We start from the raw sequence: 21789 nt of genomic DNA on the forward strand, positions 1-21789 counted from the left end.
GGAAAACGATCTCAATACAATTCTGAAAAACGCGACTCCCCGAACGCCAGCCGAACAAGTCTCCACAGCCGAAGCGCTGTGTCTCTTTTCAGCTGGCGATAAACCTTTCCTCGATCCTTTGCGGACTTGTAAAACTGTTCATGATCAGAATAAAAAACGCTCACGCTAATACACAAGCACCCGTGTCTCGCCAAAGCTGACAAATAAACAGACGGACAAGCCGCACTGCACGTGTGAACAGGGGAATGAGCGAGCGAGCGGGGATAGGGCGCCTCCTGCGCTTAAAAGCTTACAGCACCTGGTATTCCCAGGCGGTCTCCCATCCAAGTACTAACCAGGCCCATCCCTGTTTAGCTTCCGAGATCAGACGAGATCAGGCGTGCTCAAGGGGGTGTGGCCGTAAGCGAGAGCAAGGCTCGCTGGCACCCTTCTTATAGAGAGGACAGCTCCGTCACCTCTTTTACGACGCTGCTTTTTTCTTGCTTCCTTCCAATGAGGACGGAGCTGCGGGAGAAAGGGCGCTATAGAGGATCGCTGTGGAGAGCTGCTGCTGTGCTTTGACATCTGAGCTCTGTGGAAAACGATCTCAATACAATTCTGAAAAACGCGACTCCCCGAACGCCAGCCGAACAAGTCTCCACAGCCGAAGCGCTGTGTCTCTTTTCAGCTGGCGATAAACCTTTCCTCGATCCTTTGCGGACTTGTAAAACTGTTCATGATCAGAATAAAAAACGCTCACGCTAATACACAAGCACCCGTGTCTCGCCAAAGCTGACAAATAAACAGACGGACAAGCCGCACTGCACGTGTGAACAGGGGAATGAGCGAGCAAGCGGGGATAGGGCGCCTCCTGCGCTTAAAAGCTTACAGCACCTGGTATTCCCAGGCGGTCTCCCATCCAAGTACTAACCAGGCCCATCCCTGTTTAGCTTCCGAGATCAGACGAGATCAGGCGTGCTCAAGGGGGTGTGGCCGTAAGCGAGAGCAAGGCTCGCTGGCACCCTTCTTATAGAGAGGACAGCTCCGTCACCTCTTTTACGACGCTGCTTTTTTCTTGCTTCCTTCCAATGAGGACGGAGCTGCGGGAGAAAGGGCGCTATAGAGGATCGCTGTGGAGAGCTGCTGCTGTGCTTTGACATCTGAGCTCTGTGGAAAACGATCTCAATACAATTCTGAAAAACGCGACTCCCCGAACGCCAGCCGAACAAGTCTCCACAGCCGAAGCGCTGTGTCTCTTTTCAGCTGGCGATAAACCTTTCCTCGATCCTTTGCGGACTTGTAAAACTGTTCATGATCAGAATAAAAAACGCTCACGCTAATACACAAGCACCCGTGTCTCGCCAAAGCTGACAAATAAACAGACGGACAAGCCGCACTGCACGTGTGAACAGGGGAATGAGCGAGCGAGCGGGGATAGGGCGCCTCCTGCGCTTAAAAGCTTACAGCACCTGGTATTCCCAGGCGGTCTCCCATCCAAGTACTAACCAGGCCCATCCCTGTTTAGCTTCCGAGATCAGACGAGATCAGGCGTGCTCAAGGGGGTGTGGCCGTAAGCGAGAGCAAGGCTCGCTGGCACCCTTCTTATAGAGAGGACAGCTCCGTCACCTCTTTTACGACGCTGCTTTTTTCTTGCTTCCTTCCAATGAGGACGGAGCTGCGGGAGAAAGGGCGCTATAGAGGATCGCTGTGGAGAGCTGCTGCTGTGCTTTGACATCTGAGCTCTGTGGAAAACGATCTCAATACAATTCTGAAAAACGCGACTCCCCGAACGCCAGCCGAACAAGTCTCCACAGCCGAAGCGCTGTGTCTCTTTTCAGCTGGCGATAAACCTTTCCTCGATCCTTTGCGGACTTGTAAAACTGTTCATGATCAGAATAAAAAACGCTCACGCTAATACACAAGCACCCGTGTCTCGCCAAAGCTGACAAATAAACAGACGGACAAGCCGCACTGCACGTGTGAACAGGGGAATGAGCGAGCGAGCGGGGATAGGGCGCCTCCTGCGCTTAAAAGCTTACAGCACCTGGTATTCCCAGGCGGTCTCCCATCCAAGTACTAACCAGGCCCATCCCTGTTTAGCTTCCGAGATCAGACGAGATCAGGCGTGCTCAAGGGGGTGTGGCCGTAAGCGAGAGCAAGGCTCGCTGGCACCCTTCTTATAGAGAGGACAGCTCCGTCACCTCTTTTACGACGCTGCTTTTTTCTTGCTTCCTTCCAATGAGGACGGAGCTGCGGGAGAAAGGGCGCTATAGAGGATCGCTGTGGAGAGCTGCTGCTGTGCTTTGACATCTGAGCTCTGTGGAAAACGATCTCAATACAATTCTGAAAAACGCGACTCCCCGAACGCCAGCCGAACAAGTCTCCACAGCCGAAGCGCTGTGTCTCTTTTCAGCTGGCGATAAACCTTTCCTCGATCCTTTGCGGACTTGTAAAACTGTTCATGATCAGAATAAAAAACGCTCACGCTAATACACAAGCACCCGTGTCTCGCCAAAGCTGACAAATAAACAGACGGACAAGCCGCACTGCACGTGTGAACAGGGGAATGAGCGAGCGAGCGGGGATAGGGCGCCTCCTGCGCTTAAAAGCTTACAGCACCTGGTATTCCCAGGCGGTCTCCCATCCAAGTACTAACCAGGCCCATCCCTGTTTAGCTTCCGAGATCAGACGAGATCAGGCGTGCTCAAGGGGGTGTGGCCGTAAGCGAGAGCAAGGCTCGCTGGCACCCTTCTTATAGAGAGGACAGCTCCGTCACCTCTTTTACGACGCTGCTTTTTTCTTGCTTCCTTCCAATGAGGACGGAGCTGCGGGAGAAAGGGCGCTATAGAGGATCGCTGTGGAGAGCTGCTGCTGTGCTTTGACATCTGAGCTCTGTGGAAAACGATCTCAATACAATTCTGAAAAACGCGACTCCCCGAACGCCAGCCGAACAAGTCTCCACAGCCGAAGCGCTGTGTCTCTTTTCAGCTGGCGATAAACCTTTCCTCGATCCTTTGCGGACTTGTAAAACTGTTCATGATCAGAATAAAAAACGCTCACGCTAATACACAAGCACCCGTGTCTCGCCAAAGCTGACAAATAAACAGACGGACAAGCCGCACTGCACGTGTGAACAGGGGAATGAGCGAGCGAGCGGGGATAGGGCGCCTCCTGCGCTTAAAAGCTTACAGCACCTGGTATTCCCAGGCGGTCTCCCATCCAAGTACTAACCAGGCCCATCCCTGTTTAGCTTCCGAGATCAGACGAGATCAGGCGTGCTCAAGGGGGTGTGGCCGTAAGCGAGAGCAAGGCTCGCTGGCACCCTTCTTATAGAGAGGACAGCTCCGTCACCTCTTTTACGACGCTGCTTTTTTCTTGCTTCCTTCCAATGAGGACGGAGCTGCGGGAGAAAGGGCGCTATAGAGGATCGCTGTGGAGAGCTGCTGCTGTGCTTTGACATCTGAGCTCTGTGGAAAACGATCTCAATACAATTCTGAAAAACGCGACTCCCCGAACGCCAGCCGAACAAGTCTCCACAGCCGAAGCGCTGTGTCTCTTTTCAGCTGGCGATAAACCTTTCCTCGATCCTTTGCGGACTTGTAAAACTGTTCATGATCAGAATAAAAAACGCTCACGCTAATACACAAGCACCCGTGTCTCGCCAAAGCTGACAAATAAACAGACGGACAAGCCGCACTGCACGTGTGAACAGGGGAATGAGCGAGCGAGCGGGGATAGGGCGCCTCCTGCGCTTAAAAGCTTACAGCACCTGGTATTCCCAGGCGGTCTCCCATCCAAGTACTAACCAGGCCCATCCCTGTTTAGCTTCCGAGACCAGACGAGATCAGGCGTGCTCAAGGGGGTGTGGCCGTAAGCGAGAGCAAGGCTCGCTGGCACCCTTCTTATAGAGAGGACAGCTCCGTCACCTCTTTTACGACGCTGCTTTTTTCTTGCTTCCTTCCAATGAGGACGGAGCTGCGGGAGAAAGGGCGCTATAGAGGATCGCTGTGGAGAGCTGCTGCTGTGCTTTGACATCTGAGCTCTGTGGAAAACGATCTCAATACAATTCTGAAAAACGCGACTCCCCGAACGCCAGCCGAACAAGTCTCCACAGCCGAAGCGCTGTGTCTCTTTTCAGCTGGCGATAAACCTTTCCTCGATCCTTTGCGGACTTGTAAAACTGTTCATGATCAGAATAAAAAACGCTCACGCTAATACACAAGCACCCGTGTCTCGCCAAAGCTGACAAATAAACAGACGGACAAGCCGCACTGCACGTGTGAACAGGGGAATGAGCGAGCGAGCGGGGATAGGGCGCCTCCTGCGCTTAAAAGCTTACAGCACCTGGTATTCCCAGGCGGTCTCCCATCCAAGTACTAACCAGGCCCATCCCTGTTTAGCTTCCGAGATCAGACGAGATCAGGCGTGCTCAAGGGGGTGTGGCCGTAAGCGAGAGCAAGGCTCGCTGGCACCCTTCTTATAGAGAGGACAGCTCCGTCACCTCTTTTACGACGCTGCTTTTTTCTTGCTTCCTTCCAATGAGGACGGAGCTGCGGGAGAAAGGGCGCTATAGAGGATCGCTGTGGAGAGCTGCTGCTGTGCTTTGACATCTGAGCTCTGTGGAAAACGATCTCAATACAATTCTGAAAAACGCGACTCCCCGAACGCCAGCCGAACAAGTCTCCACAGCCGAAGCGCTGTGTCTCTTTTCAGCTGGCGATAAACCTTTCCTCGATCCTTTGCGGACTTGTAAAACTGTTCATGATCAGAATAAAAAACGCTCACGCTAATACACAAGCACCCGTGTCTCGCCAAAGCTGACAAATAAACAGACGGACAAGCCGCACTGCACGTGTGAACAGGGGAATGAGCGAGCGAGCGGGGATAGGGCGCCTCCTGCGCTTAAAAGCTTACAGCACCTGGTATTCCCAGGCGGTCTCCCATCCAAGTACTAACCAGGCCCATCCCTGCTTAGCTTCCGAGACCAGACGAGATCAGGCGTGCTCAAGGGGGTGTGGCCGTAAGCGAGAGCAAGGCTCGCTGGCACCCTTCTTATAGAGAGGACAGCTCCGTCACCTCTTTTACGACGCTGCTTTTTTCTTGCTTCCTTCCAATGAGGACGGAGCTGCGGGAGAAAGGGCGCTATAGAGGATCGCTGTGGAGAGCTGCTGCTGTGCTTTGACATCTGAGCTCTGTGGAAAACGATCTCAATACAATTCTGAAAAACGCGACTCCCCGAACGCCAGCCGAACAAGTCTCCACAGCCGAAGCGCTGTGTCTCTTTTCAGCTGGCGATAAACCTTTCCTCGATCCTTTGCGGACTTGTAAAACTGTTCATGATCAGAATAAAAAAACCTCACGCTAATACACAAGCACCCGTGTCTCGCCAAAGCTGACAAATAAACAGACGGACAAGCCGCACTGCACGTGTGAACAGGGGAATGAGCGAGCGAGCGGGGATAGGGCGCCTCCTGCGCTTAAAAGCTTACAGCACCTGGTATTCCCAGGCGGTCTCCCATCCAAGTACTAACCAGGCCCATCCCTGTTTAGCTTCCGAGATCAGACGAGATCAGGCGTGCTCAAGGGGGTGTGGCCGTAAGCGAGAGCAAGGCTCGCTGGCACCCTTCTTATAGAGAGGACAGCTCCGTCACCTCTTTTACGACGCTGCTTTTTTCTTGCTTCCTTCCAATGAGGACGGAGCTGCGGGAGAAAGGGCGCTATAGAGGATCGCTGTGGAGAGCTGCTGCTGTGCTTTGACATCTGAGCTCTGTGGAAAACGATCTCAATACAATTCTGAAAAACGCGACTCCCCGAACGCCAGCCGAACAAGTCTCCACAGCCGAAGCGCTGTGTCTCTTTTCAGCTGGCGATAAACCTTTCCTCGATCCTTTGCGGACTTGTAAAACTGTTCATGATCAGAATAAAAAACGCTCACGCTAATACACAAGCACCCGTGTCTCGCCAAAGCTGACAAATAAACAGACGGACAAGCCGCACTGCACGTGTGAACAGGGGAATGAGCGAGCGAGCGGGGATAGGGCGCCTCCTGCGCTTAAAAGCTTACAGCACCTGGTATTCCCAGGCGGTCTCCCATCCAAGTACTAACCAGGCCCATCCCTGTTTAGCTTCCGAGATCAGACGAGATCAGGCGTGCTCAAGGGGGTGTGGCCGTAAGCGAGAGCAAGGCTCGCTGGCACCCTTCTTATAGAGAGGACAGCTCCGTCACCTCTTTTACGACGCTGCTTTTTTCTTGCTTCCTTCCAATGAGGACGGAGCTGCGGGAGAAAGGGCGCTATAGAGGATCGCTGTGGAGAGCTGCTGCTGTGCTTTGACATCTGAGCTCTGTGGAAAACGATCTCAATACAATTCTGAAAAACGCGACTCCCCGAACGCCAGCCGAACAAGTCTCCACAGCCGAAGCGCTGTGTCTCTTTTCAGCTGGCGATAAACCTTTCCTCGATCCTTTGCGGACTTGTAAAACTGTTCATGATCAGAATAAAAAACGCTCACGCTAATACACAAGCACCCGTGTCTCGCCAAAGCTGACAAATAAACAGACGGACAAGCCGCACTGCACGTGTGAACAGGGGAATGAGCGAGCGAGCGGGGATAGGGCGCCTCCTGCGCTTAAAAGCTTACAGCACCTGGTATTCCCAGGCGGTCTCCCATCCAAGTACTAACCAGGCCCATCCCTGTTTAGCTTCCGAGATCAGACGAGATCAGGCGTGCTCAAGGGGGTGTGGCCGTAAGCGAGAGCAAGGCTCGCTGGCACCCTTCTTATAGAGAGGACAGCTCCGTCACCTCTTTTACGACGCTGCTTTTTTTCCCTTGCGTTTTTCTCTTCTTCCCACGTTCTCTCTCTTCACTGCCTTCGTCCCCGCTCTATTTCACTTCAGCCTTTCACTCTTGCTTCCTTCCAATGAGGACGGAGCTGCGGGAGAAAGGGCGCTATAGAGGATCGCTGTGGAGAGCTGCTGCTGTGCTTTGACATCTGAGCTCTGTGGAAAACGATCTCAATACAATTCTGAAAAACGCGACTCCCCGAACGCCAGCCGAACAAGTCTCCACAGCCGAAGCGCTGTGTCTCTTTTCAGCTGGCGATAAACCTTTCCTCGATCCTTTGCGGACTTGTAAAACTGTTCATGATCAGAATAAAAAACGCTCACGCTAATACACAAGCACCCGTGTCTCGCCAAAGCTGACAAATAAACAGACGGACAAGCCGCACTGCACGTGTGAACAGGGGAATGAGCGAGCGAGCGGGGATAGGGCGCCTCCTGCGCTTAAAAGCTTACAGCACCTGGTATTCCCAGGCGGTCTCCCATCCAAGTACTAACCAGGCCCATCCCTGTTTAGCTTCCGAGATCAGACGAGATCAGGCGTGCTCAAGGGGGTGTGGCCGTAAGCGAGAGCAAGGCTCGCTGGCACCCTTCTTATAGAGAGGACAGCTCCGTCACCTCTTTTACGACGCTGCTTTTTTCTTGCTTCCTTCCAATGAGGACGGAGCTGCGGGAGAAAGGGCGCTATAGAGGATCGCTGTGGAGAGCTGCTGCTGTGCTTTGACATCTGAGCTCTGTGGAAAACGATCTCAATACAATTCTGAAAAACGCGACTCCCCGAACGCCAGCCGAACAAGTCTCCACAGCCGAAGCGCTGTGTCTCTTTTCAGCTGGCGATAAACCTTTCCTCGATCCTTTGCGGACTTGTAAAACTGTTCATGATCAGAATAAAAAACGCTCACGCTAATACACAAGCACCCGTGTCTCGCCAAAGCTGACAAATAAACAGACGGACAAGCCGCACTGCACGTGTGAACAGGGGAATGAGCGAGCGAGCGGGGATAGGGCGCCTCCTGCGCTTAAAAGCTTACAGCACCTGGTATTCCCAGGCGGTCTCCCATCCAAGTACTAACCAGGCCCATCCCTGTTTAGCTTCCAAGATCAGACGAGATCAGGCGTGCTCAAGGGGGTGTGGCCGTAAGCGAGAGCAAGGCTCGCTGGCACCCTTCTTATAGAGAGGACAGCTCCGTCACCTCTTTTACGACGCTGCTTTTTTCTTGCTTCCTTCCAATGAGGACGGAGCTGCGGGAGAAAGGGTGCTATAGAGGATCGCTGTGGAGAGCTGCTGCTGTGCTTTGACATCTGAGCTCTGTGGAAAACGATCTCAATACAATTCTGAAAAACGCGACTCCCCGAACGCCAGCCGAACAAGTCTCCACAGCCGAAGCGCTGTGTCTCTTTTCAGCTGGCGATAAACCTTTCCTCGATCCTTTGCGGACTTGTAAAACTGTTCATGATCAGAATAAAAAACGCTCACGCTAATACACAAGCACCCGTGTCTCGCCAAAGCTGACAAATAAACAGACGGACAAGCCGCACTGCACGTGTGAACAGGGGAATGAGCGAGCGAGCGGGGATAGGGCGCCTCCTGCGCTTAAAAGCTTACAGCACCTGGTATTCCCAGGCGGTCTCCCATCCAAGTACTAACCAGGCCCATCCCTGTTTAGCTTCCGAGATCAGACGAGATCAGGCGTGCTCAAGGGGGTGTGGCCGTAAGCGAGAGCAAGGCTCGCTGGCACCCTTCTTATAGAGAGGACAGCTCCGTCACCTCTTTTACGACGCTGCTTTTTTTCCCTTGCGTTTTTCTCTTCTTCCCACGTTCTCTCTCTTCACTGCCTTCGTCCCCGCTCTATTTCACTTCAGCCTTTCACTCTTGCTTCCTTCCAATGAGGACGGAGCTGCGGGAGAAAGGGCGCTATAGAGGATCGCTGTGGAGAGCTGCTGCTGTGCTTTGACATCTGAGCTCTGTGGAAAACGATCTCAATACAATTCTGAAAAACGCGACTCCCCGAACGCCAGCCGAACAAGTCTCCACAGCCGAAGCGCTGTGTCTCTTTTCAGCTGGCGATAAACCTTTCCTCGATCCTTTGCGGACTTGTAAAACTGTTCATGATCAGAATAAAAAACGCTCACGCTAATACACAAGCACCCGTGTCTCGCCAAAGCTGACAAATAAACAGACGGACAAGCCGCACTGCACGTGTGAACAGGGGAATGAGCGAGCGAGCGGGGATAGGGCGCCTCCTGCGCTTAAAAGCTTACAGCACCTGGTATTCCCAGGCGGTCTCCCATCCAAGTACTAACCAGGCCCATCCCTGTTTAGCTTCCGAGATCAGACGAGATCAGGCGTGCTCAAGGGGGTGTGGCCGTAAGCGAGAGCAAGGCTCGCTGGCACCCTTCTTATAGAGAGGACAGCTCCGTCACCTCTTTTACGACGCTGCTTTTTTCTTGCTTCCTTCCAATGAGGACGGAGCTGCGGGAGAAAGGGCGCTATAGAGGATCGCTGTGGAGAGCTGCTGCTGTGCTTTGACATCTGAGCTCTGTGGAAAACGATCTCAATACAATTCTGAAAAACGCGACTCCCCGAACGCCAGCCGAACAAGTCTCCACAGCCGAAGCGCTGTGTCTCTTTTCAGCTGGCGATAAACCTTTCCTCGATCCTTTGCGGACTTGTAAAACTGTTCATGATCAGAATAAAAAACGCTCACGCTAATACACAAGCACCCGTGTCTCGCCAAAGCTGACAAATAAACAGACGGACAAGCCGCACTGCACGTGTGAACAGGGGAATGAGCGAGCGAGCGGGGATAGGGCGCCTCCTGCGCTTAAAAGCTTACAGCACCTGGTATTCCCAGGCGGTCTCCCATCCAAGTACTAACCAGGCCCATCCCTGTTTAGCTTCCGAGATCAGACGAGATCAGGCGTGCTCAAGGGGGTGTGGCCGTAAGCGAGAGCAAGGCTCGCTGGCACCCTTCTTATAGAGAGGACAGCTCCGTCACCTCTTTTACGACGCTGCTTTTTTCTTGCTTCCTTCCAATGAGGACGGAGCTGCGGGAGAAAGGGCGCTATAGAGGATCGCTGTGGAGAGCTGCTGCTGTGCTTTGACATCTGAGCTCTGTGGAAAACGATCTCAATACAATTCTGAAAAACGCGACTCCCCGAACGCCAGCCGAACAAGTCTCCACAGCCGAAGCGCTGTGTCTCTTTTCAGCTGGCGATAAACCTTTCCTCGATCCTTTGCGGACTTGTAAAACTGTTCATGATCAGAATAAAAAACGCTCACGCTAATACACAAGCACCCGTGTCTCGCCAAAGCTGACAAATAAACAGACGGACAAGCCGCACTGCACGTGTGAACAGGGGAATGAGCGAGCGAGCGGGGATAGGGCGCCTCCTGCGCTTAAAAGCTTACAGCACCTGGTATTCCCAGGCGGTCTCCCATCCAAGTACTAACCAGGCCCATCCCTGTTTAGCTTCCGAGATCAGACGAGATCAGGCGTGCTCAAGGGGGTGTGGCCGTAAGCGAGAGCAAGGCTCGCTGGCACCCTTCTTATAGAGAGGACAGCTCCGTCACCTCTTTTACGACGCTGCTTTTTTCTTGCTTCCTTCCAATGAGGACGGAGCTGCGGGAGAAAGGGCGCTATAGAGGATCGCTGTGGAGAGCTGCTGCTGTGCTTTGACATCTGAGCTCTGTGGAAAACGATCTCAATACAATTCTGAAAAACGCGACTCCCCGAACGCCAGCCGAACAAGTCTCCACAGCCGAAGCGCTGTGTCTCTTTTCAGCTGGCGATAAACCTTTCCTCGATCCTTTGCGGACTTGTAAAACTGTTCATGATCAGAATAAAAAACGCTCACGCTAATACACAAGCACCCGTGTCTCGCCAAAGCTGACAAATAAACAGACGGACAAGCCGCACTGCACGTGTGAACAGGGGAATGAGCGAGCGAGCGGGGATAGGGCGCCTCCTGCGCTTAAAAGCTTACAGCACCTGGTATTCCCAGGCGGTCTCCCATCCAAGTACTAACCAGGCCCATCCCTGTTTAGCTTCCGAGATCAGACGAGATCAGGCGTGCTCAAGGGGGTGTGGCCGTAAGCGAGAGCAAGGCTCGCTGGCACCCTTCTTATAGAGAGGAGAGCTCCGTCACCTCTTTTACGACGCTGCTTTTTTCTTGCTTCCTTCCAATGAGGACGGAGCTGCGGGAGAAAGGGCGCTATAGAGGATCGCTGTGGAGAGCTGCTGCTGTGCTTTGACATCTGAGCTCTGTGGAAAACGATCTCAATACAATTCTGAAAAACGCGACTCCCCGAACGCCAGCCGAACAAGTCTCCACAGCCGAAGCGCTGTGTCTCTTTTCAGCTGGCGATAAACCTTTCCTCGATCCTTTGCGGACTTGTAAAACTGTTCATGATCAGAATAAAAAACGCTCACGCTAATACACAAGCACCCGTGTCTCGCCAAAGCTGACAAATAAACAGACGGACAAGCCGCACTGCACGTGTGAACAGGGGAATGAGCGAGCGAGCGGGGATAGGGCGCCTCCTGCGCTTAAAAGCTTACAGCACCTGGTATTCCCAGGCGGTCTCCCATCCAAGTACTAACCAGGCCCATCCCTGTTTAGCTTCCGAGATCAGACGAGATCAGGCGTGCTCAAGGGGGTGTGGCCGTAAGCGAGAGCAAGGCTCGCTGGCACCCTTCTTATAGAGAGGACAGCTCCGTCACCTCTTTTACGACGCTGCTTTTTTCTTGCTTCCTTCCAATGAGGACGGAGCTGCGGGAGAAAGGGCGCTATAGAGGATCGCTGTGGAGAGCTGCTGCTGTGCTTTGACATCTGAGCTCTGTGGAAAACGATCTCAATACAATTCTGAAAAACGCGACTCCCCGAACGCCAGCCGAACAAGTCTCCACAGCCGAAGCGCTGTGTCTCTTTTCAGCTGGCGATAAACCTTTCCTCGATCCTTTGCGGACTTGTAAAACTGTTCATGATCAGAATAAAAAACGCTCACGCTAATACACAAGCACCCGTGTCTCGCCAAAGCTGACAAATAAACAGACGGACAAGCCGCACTGCACGTGTGAACAGGGGAATGAGCGAGCGAGCGGGGATAGGGCGCCTCCTGCGCTTAAAAGCTTACAGCACCTGGTATTCCCAGGCGGTCTCCCATCCAAGTACTAACCAGGCCCATCCCTGTTTAGCTTCCGAGATCAGACGAGATCAGGCGTGCTCAAGGGGGTGTGGCCGTAAGCGAGAGCAAGGCTCGCTGGCACCCTTCTTATAGAGAGGACAGCTCCGTCACCTCTTTTACGACGCTGCTTTTTTCTTGCTTCCTTCCAATGAGGACGGAGCTGCGGGAGAAAGGGCGCTATAGAGGATCGCTGTGGAGAGCTGCTGCTGTGCTTTGACATCTGAGCTCTGTGGAAAACGATCTCAATACAATTCTGAAAAACGCGACTCCCCGAACGCCAGCCGAACAAGTCTCCACAGCCGAAGCGCTGTGTCTCTTTTCAGCTGGCGATAAACCTTTCCTCGATCCTTTGCGGACTTGTAAAACTGTTCATGATCAGAATAAAAAACGCTCACGCTAATACACAAGCACCCGTGTCTCGCCAAAGCTGACAAATAAACAGACGGACAAGCCGCACTGCACGTGTGAACAGGGGAATGAGCGAGCGAGCGGGGATAGGGCGCCTCCTGCGCTTAAAAGCTTACAGCACCTGGTATTCCCAGGCGGTCTCCCATCCAAGTACTAACCAGGCCCATCCCTGTTTAGCTTCCGAGATCAGACGAGATCAGGCGTGCTCAAGGGGGTGTGGCCGTAAGCGAGAGCAAGGCTCGCTGGCACCCTTCTTATAGAGAGGAGAGCTCCGTCACCTCTTTTACGACGCTGCTTTTTTCTTGCTTCCTTCCAATGAGGACGGAGCTGCGGGAGAAAGGGCGCTATAGAGGATCGCTGTGGAGAGCTGCTGCTGTGCTTTGACATCTGAGCTCTGTGGAAAACGATCTCAATACAATTCTGAAAAACGCGACTCCCCGAACGCCAGCCGAACAAGTCTCCACAGCCGAAGCGCTGTGTCTCTTTTCAGCTGGCGATAAACCTTTCCTCGATCCTTTGCGGACTTGTAAAACTGTTCATGATCAGAATAAAAAACGCTCACGCTAATACACAAGCACCCGTGTCTCGCCAAAGCTGACAAATAAACAGACGGACAAGCCGCACTGCACGTGTGAACAGGGGAATGAGCGAGCGAGCGGGGATAGGGCGCCTCCTGCGCTTAAAAGCTTACAGCACCTGGTATTCCCATCCCTGTTTAGTACTTGGATGGGAGACCGCCTGGGAATACCAGGTGCTGTAAGCTTTTAAGCGCAGGAGGCGCCCTATCCCCGCTCGCTCGCTCATTCCCCTGTTCACACGTGCAGTGCGGCTTGTCCGTCTGTTTATTTGTCAGCTTTGGCGAGACACGGGTGCTTGTGTATTAGCGTGAGCGTTTTTTATTCTGATCATGAACAGTTTTACAAGTCCGCAAAGGATCGAGGAAAGGTTTATCGCCAGCTGAAAAGAGACACAGCGCTTCGGCTGTGGAGACTTGTTCGGCTGGCGTTCGGGGAGTCGCGTTTTTCAGAATTGTATTGAGATCGTTTTCCACAGAGCTCAGATGTCAAAGCACAGCAGCAGCTCTCCACAGCGATCCTCTATAGCGCCCTTTCTCCCGCAGCTCCGTCCTCATTGGAAGGAAGCAAGAAAAAAGCAGCGTCGTAAAAGAGGTGACGGAGCTGTCCTCTCTATAAGAAGGGTGCCAGCGAGCCTTGCTCTTGCTTACGGCCACACCCCCTTGAGCACGCCTGATCTCGTCTGATCTCGGAAGCTAAACAGGGATGGGCCTGGTTAGTACTTGGATGGGAGACCGCCTGGGAATACCAGGTGCTGTAAGCTTTTAAGCGCAGGAGGCGCCCTATCCCCGCTCGCTCGCTCATTCCCCTGTTCACACGTGCAGTGCGGCTTGTCCGTCTGTTTATTTGTCAGCTTTGGCGAGACACGGGTGCTTGTGTATTAGCGTGAGCGTTTTTTATTCTGATCATGAACAGTTTTACAAGTCCGCAAAGGATCGAGGAAAGGTTTATCGCCAGCTGAAAAGAGACACAGCGCTTCGGCTGTGGAGACTTGTTCGGCTGGCGTTCGGGGAGTCGCGTTTTTCAGAATTGTATTGAGATCGTTTTCCACAGAGCTCAGATGTCAAAGCACAGCAGCAGCTCTCCACAGCGATCCTCTATAGCGCCCTTTCTCCCGCAGCTCCGTCCTCATTGGAAGGAAGCAAGAAAAAAGCAGCGTCGTAAAAGAGGTGACGGAGCTGTCCTCTCTATAAGAAGGGTGCCAGCGAGCCTTGCTCTCGCTTACGGCCACACCCCCTTGAGCACGCCTGATCTCGTCTGATCTCGGAAGCTAAACAGGGATGGGCCTGGTTAGTACTTGGATGGGAGACCGCCTGGGAATACCAGGTGCTGTAAGCTTTTAAGCGCAGGAGGCGCCCTATCCCCGCTCGCTCGCTCATTCCCCTGTTCACACGTGCAGTGCGGCTTGTCCGTCTGTTTATTTGTCAGCTTTGGCGAGACACGGGTGCTTGTGTATTAGCGTGAGCGTTTTTTATTCTGATCATGAACAGTTTTACAAGTCCGCAAAGGATCGAGGAAAGGTTTATCGCCAGCTGAAAAGAGACACAGCGCTTCGGCTGTGGAGACTTGTTCGGCTGGCGTTCGGGGAGTCGCGTTTTTCAGAATTGTATTGAGATCGTTTTCCACAGAGCTCAGATGTCAAAGCACAGCAGCAGCTCTCCACAGCGATCCTCTATAGCGCCCTTTCTCCCGCAGCTCCGTCCTCATTGGAAGGAAGCAAGAAAAAAGCAGCGTCGTAAAAGAGGTGACGGAGCTGTCCTCTCTATAAGAAGGGTGCCAGCGAGCCTTGCTCTCGCTTACGGCCACACCCCCTTGAGCACGCCTGATCTCGTCTGATCTCGGAAGCTAAACAGGGATGGGCCTGGTTAGTACTTGGATGGGAGACCGCCTGGGAATACCAGGTGCTGTAAGCTTTTAAGCGCAGGAGGCGCCCTATCCCCGCTCGCTCGCTCATTCCCCTGTTCACACGTGCAGTGCGGCTTGTCCGTCTGTTTATTTGTCAGCTTTGGCGAGACACGGGTGCTTGTGTATTAGCGTGAGCGTTTTTTATTCTGATCATGAACAGTTTTACAAGTCCGCAAAGGATCGAGGAAAGGTTTATCGCCAGCTGAAAAGAGACACAGCGCTTCGGCTGTGGAGACTTGTTCGGCTGGCGTTCGGGGAGTCGCGTTTTTCAGAATTGTATTGAGATCGTTTTCCACAGAGCTCAGATGTCAAAGCACAGCAGCAGCTCTCCACAGCGATCCTCTATAGCGCCCTTTCTCCCGCAGCTCCGTCCTCATTGGAAGGAAGCAAGAGTGAAAGGCTGAAGTGAAATAGAGCGGGGACGAAGGCAGTGAAGAGAGAGAACGTGGGAAGAAGAGAAAAACGCAAGGGAAAAAAAGCAGCGTCGTAAAAGAGGTGACGGAGCTGTCCTCTCTATAAGAAGGGTGCCAGCGAGCCTTGCTCTCTCTTACGGCCACACCCCCTTGAGCACGCCTGATCTCGTCTGATCTCGGAAGCTAAACAGGGATGGGCCTGGTTAGTACTTGGATGGGAGACCGCCTGGGAATACCAGGTGCTGTAAGCTTTTAAGCGCAGGAGGCGCCCTATCCCCGCTCGCTCGCTCATTCCCCTGTTCACACGTGCAGTGCGGCTTGTCCGTCTGTTTATTTGTCAGCTTTGGCGAGACACGGGTGCTTGTGTATTAGCGTGAGCGTTTTTTATTCTGATCATGAACAGTTTTACAAGTCCGCAAAGGATCGAGGAAAGGTTTATCGCCAGCTGAAAAGAGACACAGCGCTTCGGCTGTGGAGACTTGTTCGGCTGGCGTTCGGGGAGTCGCGTTTTTCAGAATTGTATTGAGATCGTTTTCCACAGAGCTCAGATGTCAAAGCACAGCAGCAGCTCTCCACAGCGATCCTCTATAGCGCCCTTTCTCCCGCAGCTCCGTCCTCATTGGAAGGAAGCAAGAGTGAAAGGCTGAAGTGAAATAGAGCGGGGACGAAGGCAGTGAAGAGAGAGAACGTGGGAAGAAGAGAAAAACGCAAGGGAAAAAAAGCAGCGTCGTAAAAGAGGTGACGGAGCTGTCCTCTCTATAAGAAGGGTGCCAGCGAGCCTTGCTCTCGCTTACGGCCACACCCCCTTGAGCACGCCTGATCTCGTCTGATCTCGGAAGCTAAACAGGGATGGGCCTGGTTAGTACTTGGATGGGAGACCGCCTGGGAATACCAGGTGCTGTAAGCTTTTAAGCGCAGGAGGCGCCCTATCCCCGCTCGCTCGCTCATTCCCCTGTTCACACGTGCAGTGCGGCTTGTCCGTCTGTTTATTTGTCAGCTTTGGCGAGACACGGGTGCTTGTGTATTAGCGTGAGCGTTTTTTATTCTGATCATGAACAGTTTTACAAGTCCGCAAAGGATCGAGGAAAGGTTTATCGCCAGCTGAAAAGAGACACAGCGCTTCGGCTGTGGAGACTTGTTCGGCTGGCGTTCGGGGAGTCGCGTTTTTCAGAATTGTATTGAGATCGTTTTCCACAGAGCTCAGATGTCAAAGCACAGCAGCAGCTCTCCACAGCGATCCTCTATAGCGCCCTTTCTCCCGCAGCTCCGTCCTCATTGGAAGGAAGCAAGAGTGAAAGGCTGAAGTGAAATAGAGGGGGACGAAGGCAGTGAAGAGAGAGAACGTGGGAAGAAGAGAAAAACGCAAGGGAAAAAAAGCAGCGTCGTAAAAGAGGTGACGGAGCTGTCCTCTCTATAAGAAGGGTGCCAGCGAGCCTTGCTCTCGCTTACGGCCACACCCCCTTGAGCACGCCTGATCTCGTCTGATCTCGGAAGCTAAACAGGGATGGGCCTGGTTAGTACTTGGATGGGAGACCGCCTGGGAATACCAGGTGCTGTAAGCTTTTAAGCGCAGGAGGCGCCCTATCCCCGCTCGCTCGCTCATTCCCCTGTTCACACGTGCAGTGCGGCTTGTCCGTCTGTTTATTTGTCAGCTTTGGCGAGACACGGGTGCTTGTGTATTAGCGTGAGCGTTTTTTATTCTGATCATGAACAGTTTTACAAGTCCGCAAAGGATCGAGGAAAGGTTTATCGCCAGCTGAAAAGAGACACAGCGCTTCGGCTGTGGAGACTTGTTCGGCTGGCGTTCGGGGAGTCGCGTTTTTCAGAATTGTATTGAGATCGTTTTCCACAGAGCTCAGATGTCAAAGCACAGCAGCAGCTCTCCACAGCGATCCTCTATAGCGCCCTTTCTCCCGCAGCTCCGTCCTCATTGGAAGGAAGCAAGAAAAAAGCAGCGTCGTAAAAGAGGTGACGGAGCTGTCCTCTCTATAAGAAGGGTGCCAGCGAGCCTTGCTCTCGCTTACGGCCACACCCCCTTGAGCATGCCTGATCTCGTCTGATCTCGGAAGCTAAACAGAGATGGGCCTGGTTAGTACTTGGATGGGAGACCGCCTGGGAATACCAGGTGCTGTAAGCTTTTAAGCGCAGGAGGCGCCCTATCCCCGCTCGCTCGCTCATTCCCCTGTTCACACGTGCAGTGCGGCTTGTCCGTCTGTTTATTTGTCAGCTTTGGCGAGACACGGGTGCTTGTGTATTAGCGTGAGCGTTTTTTATTCTGATCATGAACAGTTTTACAAGTCCGCAAAGGATCGAGGAAAGGTTTATCGCCAGCTGAAAAGAGACACAGCGCTTCGGCTGTGGAGACTTGTTCGGCTGGCGTTCGGGGAGTCGCGTTTTTCAGAATTGTATTGAGATCGTTTTCCACAGAGCTCAGATGTCAAAGCACAGCAGCAGCTCTCCACAGCGATCCTCTATAGCGCCCTTTCTCCCGCAGCTCCGTCCTCATTGGAAGGAAGCAAGAAAAAAGCAGCGTCGTAAAAGAGGTGACGGAGCTGTCCTCTCTATAAGAAGGGTGCCAGCGAGCCTTGCTCTTGCTTACGGCCACACCCCCTTGAGCACGCCTGATCTCGTCTGATCGCGGAAGCTAAACAGGGATGGGCCTGGTTAGTACTTGGATGGGAGACCGCCTGGGAATACCAGGTGCTGTAAGCTTTTAAGCGCAGGAGGCGCCCTATCCCCGCTCGCTCGCTCATTCCCCTGTTCACACGTGCAGTGCGGCTTGTCCGTCTGTTTATTTGTCAGCTTTGGCGAGACACGGGTGCTTGTGTATTAGCGTGAGCGTTTTTTATTCTGATCATGAACAGTTTTACAAGTCCGCAAAGGATCGAGGAAAGGTTTATCGCCAGCTGAAAAGAGACACAGCGCTTCGGCTGTGGAGACTTGTTCGGCTGGCGTTCGGGGAGTCGCGTTTTTCAGAATTGTATTGAGATCGTTTTCCACAGAGCTCAGATGTCAAAGCACAGCAGCAGCTCTCCACAGCGATCCTCTATAGCGCCCTTTCTCCCGCAGCTCCGTCCTCATTGGAAGGAAGCAAGAGTGAAAGGCTGAAGTGAAATAGAGCGGGGACGAAGGCAGTGAAGAGAGAGAACGTGGGAAGAAGAGAAAAACGCAAGGGAAAAAAAGCAGCGTCGTAAAAGAGGTGACGGAGCTGTCCTCTCTATAAGAAGGGTGCCAGCGAGCCTTGCTCTCGCTTACGGCCACACCCCCTTGAGCACGCCTGATCTCGTCTGATCTCGGAAGCTAAACAGGGATGGGCCTGGTTAGTACTTGGATGGGAGACCGCCTGGGAATACCAGGTGCTGTAAGCTTTTAAGCGCAGGAGGCGCCCTATCCCCGCTCGCTCGCTCATTCCCCTGTTCACACGTGCAGTGCGGCTTGTCCGTCTGTTTATTTGTCAGCTTTGGCGAGACACGGGTGCTTGTGTATTAGCGTGAGCGTTTTTTATTCTGATCATGAACAGTTTTACAAGTCCGCAAAGGATCGAGGAAAGGTTTATCGCCAGCTGAAAAGAGACACAGCGCTTCGGCTGTGGAGACTTGTTCGGCTGGCGTTCGGGGAGTCGCGTTTTTCAGAATTGTATTGAGATCGTTTTCCACAGAGCTCAGATGTCAAAGCACAGCAGCAGCTCTCCACAGCGATCCTCTATAGCGCCCTTTCTCCCGCAGCTCCGTCCTCATTGGAAGGAAGCAAGAAAAAAGCAGCGTCGTAAAAGAGGTGACGGTGCTGTCCTCTCTATAAGAAGGGTGCCAGCGAGCCTTGCTCTCGCTTACGGCCACACCCCCTTGAGCACGCCTGATCTCGTCTGATCTCGGAAGCTAAACAGGGATGGGCCTGGTTAGTACTTGGATGGGAGACCGCCTGGGAATACCAGGTGCTGTAAGCTTTTAAGCGCAGGAGGCGCCCTATCCCCGCTCGCTCGCTCATTCCCCTGTTCACACGTGCAGTGCGGCTTGTCCGTCTGTTTATTTGTCAGCTTTGGCGAGACACGGGTGCTTGTGTATTAGCGTGAGCGTTTTTTATTCTGATCATGAACAGTTTTACAAGTCCGCAAAGGATCGAGGAAAGGTTTATCGCCAGCTGAAAAGAGACACAGCGCTTCGGCTGTGGAGACTTGTTCGGCTGGCGTTCGGGGAGTCGCGTTTTTCAGAATTGTATTGAGATCGTTTTCCACAGAGCTCAGATGTCAAAGCACAGCAGCAGCTCTCCACAGCGATCCTCTATAGCGCCCTTTCTCCCGCAGCTCCGTCCTCATTGGAAGGAAGCAAGAAAAAAGCAGCGTCGTAAAAGAGGTGACGGAGCTGTCCTCTCTATAAGAAGGGTGCCAGCGAGCCTTGCTCTCGCTTACGGCCACACCCCCTTGAGCACGCCTGATCTCGTCTGATCTCGGAAGCTAAACAGGGATGGGCCTGGTTAGTACTTGGATGGGAGACCGCCTGGGAATACCAGGTGCTGTAAGCTTTTAAGCGCAGGAGGCGCCCTATCCCCGCTCGCTCGCTCATTCCCCTGTTCACACGTGCAGTGCGGCTTGTCCGTCTGTTTATTTGTCAGCTTTGGCGAGACACGGGTGCTTGTGTATTAGCGTGAGCGTTTTTTATTCTGATCATGAACAGTTTTACAAGTCCGCAAAGGATCGAGGAAAGGTTTATCGCCAGCTGAAAAGAGACACAGCGCTTCGGCTGTGGAGACTTGTTCGGCTGGCGTTCGGGGAGTCGCGTTTTTCAGAATTGTATTGAGATCGTTTTCCACAGAGCTCAGATGTCAAAGCACAGCAGCAGCTCTCCACAGCGATCCTCTATAGCGCCCTTTCTCCCGCAGCTCCGTCCTCATTGGAAGGAAGCAAGAAAAAAGCAGCGTCGTAAAAGAGGTGACGGAGCTGTCCTCTCTATAAGAAGGGTGCCAGCGAGCCTTGCTCTCGCTTACGGCCACACCCCCTTGAGCACACCTGATCTCGTCTGATCTCGGAAGCTAAACAGGGATGGGCCTGGTTAGTACTTGGATGGGAGACCGCCTGGGAATACCAGGTGCTGTAAGCTTTTAAGCGCAGGAGGCGCCCTATCCCCGCTCGCTCGCTCATTCCCCTGTTCACACGTGCAGTGCGGCTTGTCCGTCTGTTTATTTGTCAGCTTTGGCGAGACACGGGTGCTTGTGTATTAGCGTGAGCGTTTTTTATTCTGATCATGAACAGTTTTACAAGTCCGCAAAGGATCGAGGAAAGGTTTATCGCCAGCTGAAAAGAGACACAGCGCTTCGGCTGTGGAGACTTGTTCGGCTGGCGTTCGGGGAGTCGCGTTTTTCAGAATTGTATTGAGATCGTTTTCCACAGAGCTCAGATGTCAAAGCACAGCAGCAGCTCTCCACAGCGATCCTCTATAGCGCCCTTTCTCCCGCAGCTCCGTCCTCATTGGAAGGAAGCAAGAAAAAAGCAGCGTCGTAAAAGAGGTGACGGAGCTGTCCTCTCTATAAGAAGGGTGCCAGCGAGCCTTGCTCTCGCTTACGGCCACACCCCCTTGAGCACGCCTGATCTCGTCTGATCTCGGAAGCTAAACAGGGATGGGCCTGGTTAGTACTTGGATGGGAGACCGCCTGGGAATACCAGGTGCTGTAAGCTTTTAAGCGCAGGAGGCGCCCTATCCCCGCTCGCTCGCTCATTCCCCTGTTCACACGTGCAGTGCGGCTTGTCCGTCTGTTTATTTGTCAGCTTTGGCGAGACACGGGTGCTTGTGTATTAGCGTGAGCGTTTTTTATTCTGATCATGAACAGTTTTACAAGTCCGCAAAGGATCGAGGAAAGGTTTATCGCCAGCTGAAAAGAGACACAGCGCTTCGGCTGTGGAGACTTGTTCGGCTGGCGTTCGGGGAGTCGCGTTTTTCAGAATTGTATTGAGATCGTTTTCCACAGAGCTCAGATGTCAAAGCACAGCAGCAGCTCTCCACAGCGATCCTCTATAGCGCCCTTTCTCCCGCAGCTCCGTCCTCATTGGAAGGAAGCAAGAAAAAAGCAGCGTCGTAAAAGAGGTGACGGAGCTGTCCTCTCTATAAGAAGGGTGCCAGCGAGCCTTGCTCTCGCTTACGGCCACACCCCCTTGAGCACGCCTGATCTCGTCTGATCTCGGAAGCTAAACAGGGATGGGCCTGGTTAGTACTTGGATGGGAGACCGCCTGGGAATACCAGGTGCTGTAAGCTTTTAAGCGCAGGAGGCGCCCTATCCCCGCTCGCTCGCTCATTCCCCTGTTCACACGTGCAGTGCGGCTTGTCCGTCTGTTTATTTGTCAGCTTTGGCGAGACACGGGTGCTTGTGTATTAGCGTGAGCGTTTTTTATTCTGATCATGAACAGTTTTACAAGTCCGCAAAGGATCGAGGAAAGGTTTATCGCCAGCTGAAAAGAGACACAGCGCTTCGGCTGTGGAGACTTGTTCGGCTG

The 21789-nt window shown here is 53.1% G+C and overlaps 31 non-coding genes and 5 pseudogenes across 31 annotated transcripts; 14 read left to right on the forward strand and 22 right to left on the reverse strand.

Annotated features, from left to right (window-relative positions):
• Nucleotides 1-286: 286 nt before the first annotated feature.
• Nucleotides 287-405, reverse strand: LOC148827610 (5S ribosomal RNA). Its single transcript, XR_016092710.1, has one exon. It is a non-coding gene; the product is annotated as a 5S ribosomal RNA (ribosomal RNA).
• A 456-nt stretch (nucleotides 406-861) lies between these two features.
• LOC148827611 (5S ribosomal RNA) lies at nucleotides 862-980 on the reverse strand. The gene has a single exon (XR_016092711.1). It is a non-coding gene; the product is annotated as a 5S ribosomal RNA (ribosomal RNA).
• Nucleotides 981-1436: 456 nt separating this feature from the next.
• On the reverse strand, nucleotides 1437-1555 carry LOC148827612 (5S ribosomal RNA). The gene has a single exon (XR_016092712.1). It is a non-coding gene; the product is annotated as a 5S ribosomal RNA (ribosomal RNA).
• A 456-nt stretch (nucleotides 1556-2011) lies between these two features.
• Nucleotides 2012-2130, reverse strand: LOC148827613 (5S ribosomal RNA). Its single transcript, XR_016092714.1, has one exon. It is a non-coding gene; the product is annotated as a 5S ribosomal RNA (ribosomal RNA).
• A 456-nt stretch (nucleotides 2131-2586) lies between these two features.
• LOC148827614 (5S ribosomal RNA) lies at nucleotides 2587-2705 on the reverse strand. The gene has a single exon (XR_016092715.1). It is a non-coding gene; the product is annotated as a 5S ribosomal RNA (ribosomal RNA).
• Nucleotides 2706-3161: 456 nt separating this feature from the next.
• On the reverse strand, nucleotides 3162-3280 carry LOC148827615 (5S ribosomal RNA). The gene has a single exon (XR_016092716.1). It is a non-coding gene; the product is annotated as a 5S ribosomal RNA (ribosomal RNA).
• A 456-nt stretch (nucleotides 3281-3736) lies between these two features.
• On the reverse strand, nucleotides 3737-3855 carry LOC148827616 (5S ribosomal RNA; annotated as a pseudogene).
• A 456-nt stretch (nucleotides 3856-4311) lies between these two features.
• Nucleotides 4312-4430, reverse strand: LOC148827617 (5S ribosomal RNA). Its single transcript, XR_016092717.1, has one exon. It is a non-coding gene; the product is annotated as a 5S ribosomal RNA (ribosomal RNA).
• Nucleotides 4431-4886: 456 nt separating this feature from the next.
• On the reverse strand, nucleotides 4887-5005 carry LOC148827618 (5S ribosomal RNA). The gene has a single exon (XR_016092880.1). It is a non-coding gene; the product is annotated as a 5S ribosomal RNA (ribosomal RNA).
• A 456-nt stretch (nucleotides 5006-5461) lies between these two features.
• On the reverse strand, nucleotides 5462-5580 carry LOC148827619 (5S ribosomal RNA). Its single transcript, XR_016092718.1, has one exon. It is a non-coding gene; the product is annotated as a 5S ribosomal RNA (ribosomal RNA).
• A 456-nt stretch (nucleotides 5581-6036) lies between these two features.
• On the reverse strand, nucleotides 6037-6155 carry LOC148827620 (5S ribosomal RNA). Its single transcript, XR_016092719.1, has one exon. It is a non-coding gene; the product is annotated as a 5S ribosomal RNA (ribosomal RNA).
• A 456-nt stretch (nucleotides 6156-6611) lies between these two features.
• LOC148827621 (5S ribosomal RNA) lies at nucleotides 6612-6730 on the reverse strand. Its single transcript, XR_016092720.1, has one exon. It is a non-coding gene; the product is annotated as a 5S ribosomal RNA (ribosomal RNA).
• A 537-nt stretch (nucleotides 6731-7267) lies between these two features.
• Nucleotides 7268-7386, reverse strand: LOC148827622 (5S ribosomal RNA). The gene has a single exon (XR_016092721.1). It is a non-coding gene; the product is annotated as a 5S ribosomal RNA (ribosomal RNA).
• Nucleotides 7387-7842: 456 nt separating this feature from the next.
• LOC148827623 (5S ribosomal RNA) lies at nucleotides 7843-7961 on the reverse strand (annotated as a pseudogene).
• A 456-nt stretch (nucleotides 7962-8417) lies between these two features.
• On the reverse strand, nucleotides 8418-8536 carry LOC148827624 (5S ribosomal RNA). The gene has a single exon (XR_016092722.1). It is a non-coding gene; the product is annotated as a 5S ribosomal RNA (ribosomal RNA).
• Nucleotides 8537-9073: 537 nt separating this feature from the next.
• LOC148827625 (5S ribosomal RNA) lies at nucleotides 9074-9192 on the reverse strand. Its single transcript, XR_016092724.1, has one exon. It is a non-coding gene; the product is annotated as a 5S ribosomal RNA (ribosomal RNA).
• Nucleotides 9193-9648: 456 nt separating this feature from the next.
• Nucleotides 9649-9767, reverse strand: LOC148827626 (5S ribosomal RNA). Its single transcript, XR_016092725.1, has one exon. It is a non-coding gene; the product is annotated as a 5S ribosomal RNA (ribosomal RNA).
• A 456-nt stretch (nucleotides 9768-10223) lies between these two features.
• Nucleotides 10224-10342, reverse strand: LOC148827627 (5S ribosomal RNA). Its single transcript, XR_016092726.1, has one exon. It is a non-coding gene; the product is annotated as a 5S ribosomal RNA (ribosomal RNA).
• A 456-nt stretch (nucleotides 10343-10798) lies between these two features.
• On the reverse strand, nucleotides 10799-10917 carry LOC148827628 (5S ribosomal RNA). Its single transcript, XR_016092727.1, has one exon. It is a non-coding gene; the product is annotated as a 5S ribosomal RNA (ribosomal RNA).
• A 456-nt stretch (nucleotides 10918-11373) lies between these two features.
• Nucleotides 11374-11492, reverse strand: LOC148827629 (5S ribosomal RNA). Its single transcript, XR_016092728.1, has one exon. It is a non-coding gene; the product is annotated as a 5S ribosomal RNA (ribosomal RNA).
• A 456-nt stretch (nucleotides 11493-11948) lies between these two features.
• On the reverse strand, nucleotides 11949-12067 carry LOC148827630 (5S ribosomal RNA). Its single transcript, XR_016092729.1, has one exon. It is a non-coding gene; the product is annotated as a 5S ribosomal RNA (ribosomal RNA).
• Nucleotides 12068-12523: 456 nt separating this feature from the next.
• Nucleotides 12524-12642, reverse strand: LOC148827631 (5S ribosomal RNA). The gene has a single exon (XR_016092730.1). It is a non-coding gene; the product is annotated as a 5S ribosomal RNA (ribosomal RNA).
• Nucleotides 12643-13633: 991 nt separating this feature from the next.
• Nucleotides 13634-13752, forward strand: LOC148827632 (5S ribosomal RNA). Its single transcript, XR_016092732.1, has one exon. It is a non-coding gene; the product is annotated as a 5S ribosomal RNA (ribosomal RNA).
• A 456-nt stretch (nucleotides 13753-14208) lies between these two features.
• LOC148827633 (5S ribosomal RNA) lies at nucleotides 14209-14327 on the forward strand. Its single transcript, XR_016092733.1, has one exon. It is a non-coding gene; the product is annotated as a 5S ribosomal RNA (ribosomal RNA).
• Nucleotides 14328-14783: 456 nt separating this feature from the next.
• LOC148827634 (5S ribosomal RNA) lies at nucleotides 14784-14902 on the forward strand. Its single transcript, XR_016092735.1, has one exon. It is a non-coding gene; the product is annotated as a 5S ribosomal RNA (ribosomal RNA).
• Nucleotides 14903-15439: 537 nt separating this feature from the next.
• Nucleotides 15440-15558, forward strand: LOC148827635 (5S ribosomal RNA; annotated as a pseudogene).
• Nucleotides 15559-16095: 537 nt separating this feature from the next.
• On the forward strand, nucleotides 16096-16214 carry LOC148827636 (5S ribosomal RNA). Its single transcript, XR_016092736.1, has one exon. It is a non-coding gene; the product is annotated as a 5S ribosomal RNA (ribosomal RNA).
• A 536-nt stretch (nucleotides 16215-16750) lies between these two features.
• Nucleotides 16751-16869, forward strand: LOC148827637 (5S ribosomal RNA). Its single transcript, XR_016092737.1, has one exon. It is a non-coding gene; the product is annotated as a 5S ribosomal RNA (ribosomal RNA).
• A 456-nt stretch (nucleotides 16870-17325) lies between these two features.
• Nucleotides 17326-17444, forward strand: LOC148827638 (5S ribosomal RNA; annotated as a pseudogene).
• A 456-nt stretch (nucleotides 17445-17900) lies between these two features.
• On the forward strand, nucleotides 17901-18019 carry LOC148827639 (5S ribosomal RNA; annotated as a pseudogene).
• Nucleotides 18020-18556: 537 nt separating this feature from the next.
• Nucleotides 18557-18675, forward strand: LOC148827640 (5S ribosomal RNA). Its single transcript, XR_016092738.1, has one exon. It is a non-coding gene; the product is annotated as a 5S ribosomal RNA (ribosomal RNA).
• A 456-nt stretch (nucleotides 18676-19131) lies between these two features.
• Nucleotides 19132-19250, forward strand: LOC148827641 (5S ribosomal RNA). The gene has a single exon (XR_016092739.1). It is a non-coding gene; the product is annotated as a 5S ribosomal RNA (ribosomal RNA).
• A 456-nt stretch (nucleotides 19251-19706) lies between these two features.
• LOC148827642 (5S ribosomal RNA) lies at nucleotides 19707-19825 on the forward strand. Its single transcript, XR_016092740.1, has one exon. It is a non-coding gene; the product is annotated as a 5S ribosomal RNA (ribosomal RNA).
• Nucleotides 19826-20281: 456 nt separating this feature from the next.
• LOC148827643 (5S ribosomal RNA) lies at nucleotides 20282-20400 on the forward strand. The gene has a single exon (XR_016093109.1). It is a non-coding gene; the product is annotated as a 5S ribosomal RNA (ribosomal RNA).
• Nucleotides 20401-20856: 456 nt separating this feature from the next.
• Nucleotides 20857-20975, forward strand: LOC148827644 (5S ribosomal RNA). Its single transcript, XR_016092741.1, has one exon. It is a non-coding gene; the product is annotated as a 5S ribosomal RNA (ribosomal RNA).
• Nucleotides 20976-21431: 456 nt separating this feature from the next.
• LOC148827645 (5S ribosomal RNA) lies at nucleotides 21432-21550 on the forward strand. Its single transcript, XR_016092742.1, has one exon. It is a non-coding gene; the product is annotated as a 5S ribosomal RNA (ribosomal RNA).
• The last annotated feature ends 239 nt before the right edge of the window (nucleotides 21551-21789 follow it).

This window comes from Atractosteus spatula, chromosome 10, assembly GCF_055471065.1.
Source record: "Atractosteus spatula isolate fAtrSpa1 chromosome 10, fAtrSpa1.hap1, whole genome shotgun sequence".
Lineage (NCBI taxonomy): Eukaryota > Metazoa > Chordata > Actinopteri > Semionotiformes > Lepisosteidae > Atractosteus > Atractosteus spatula.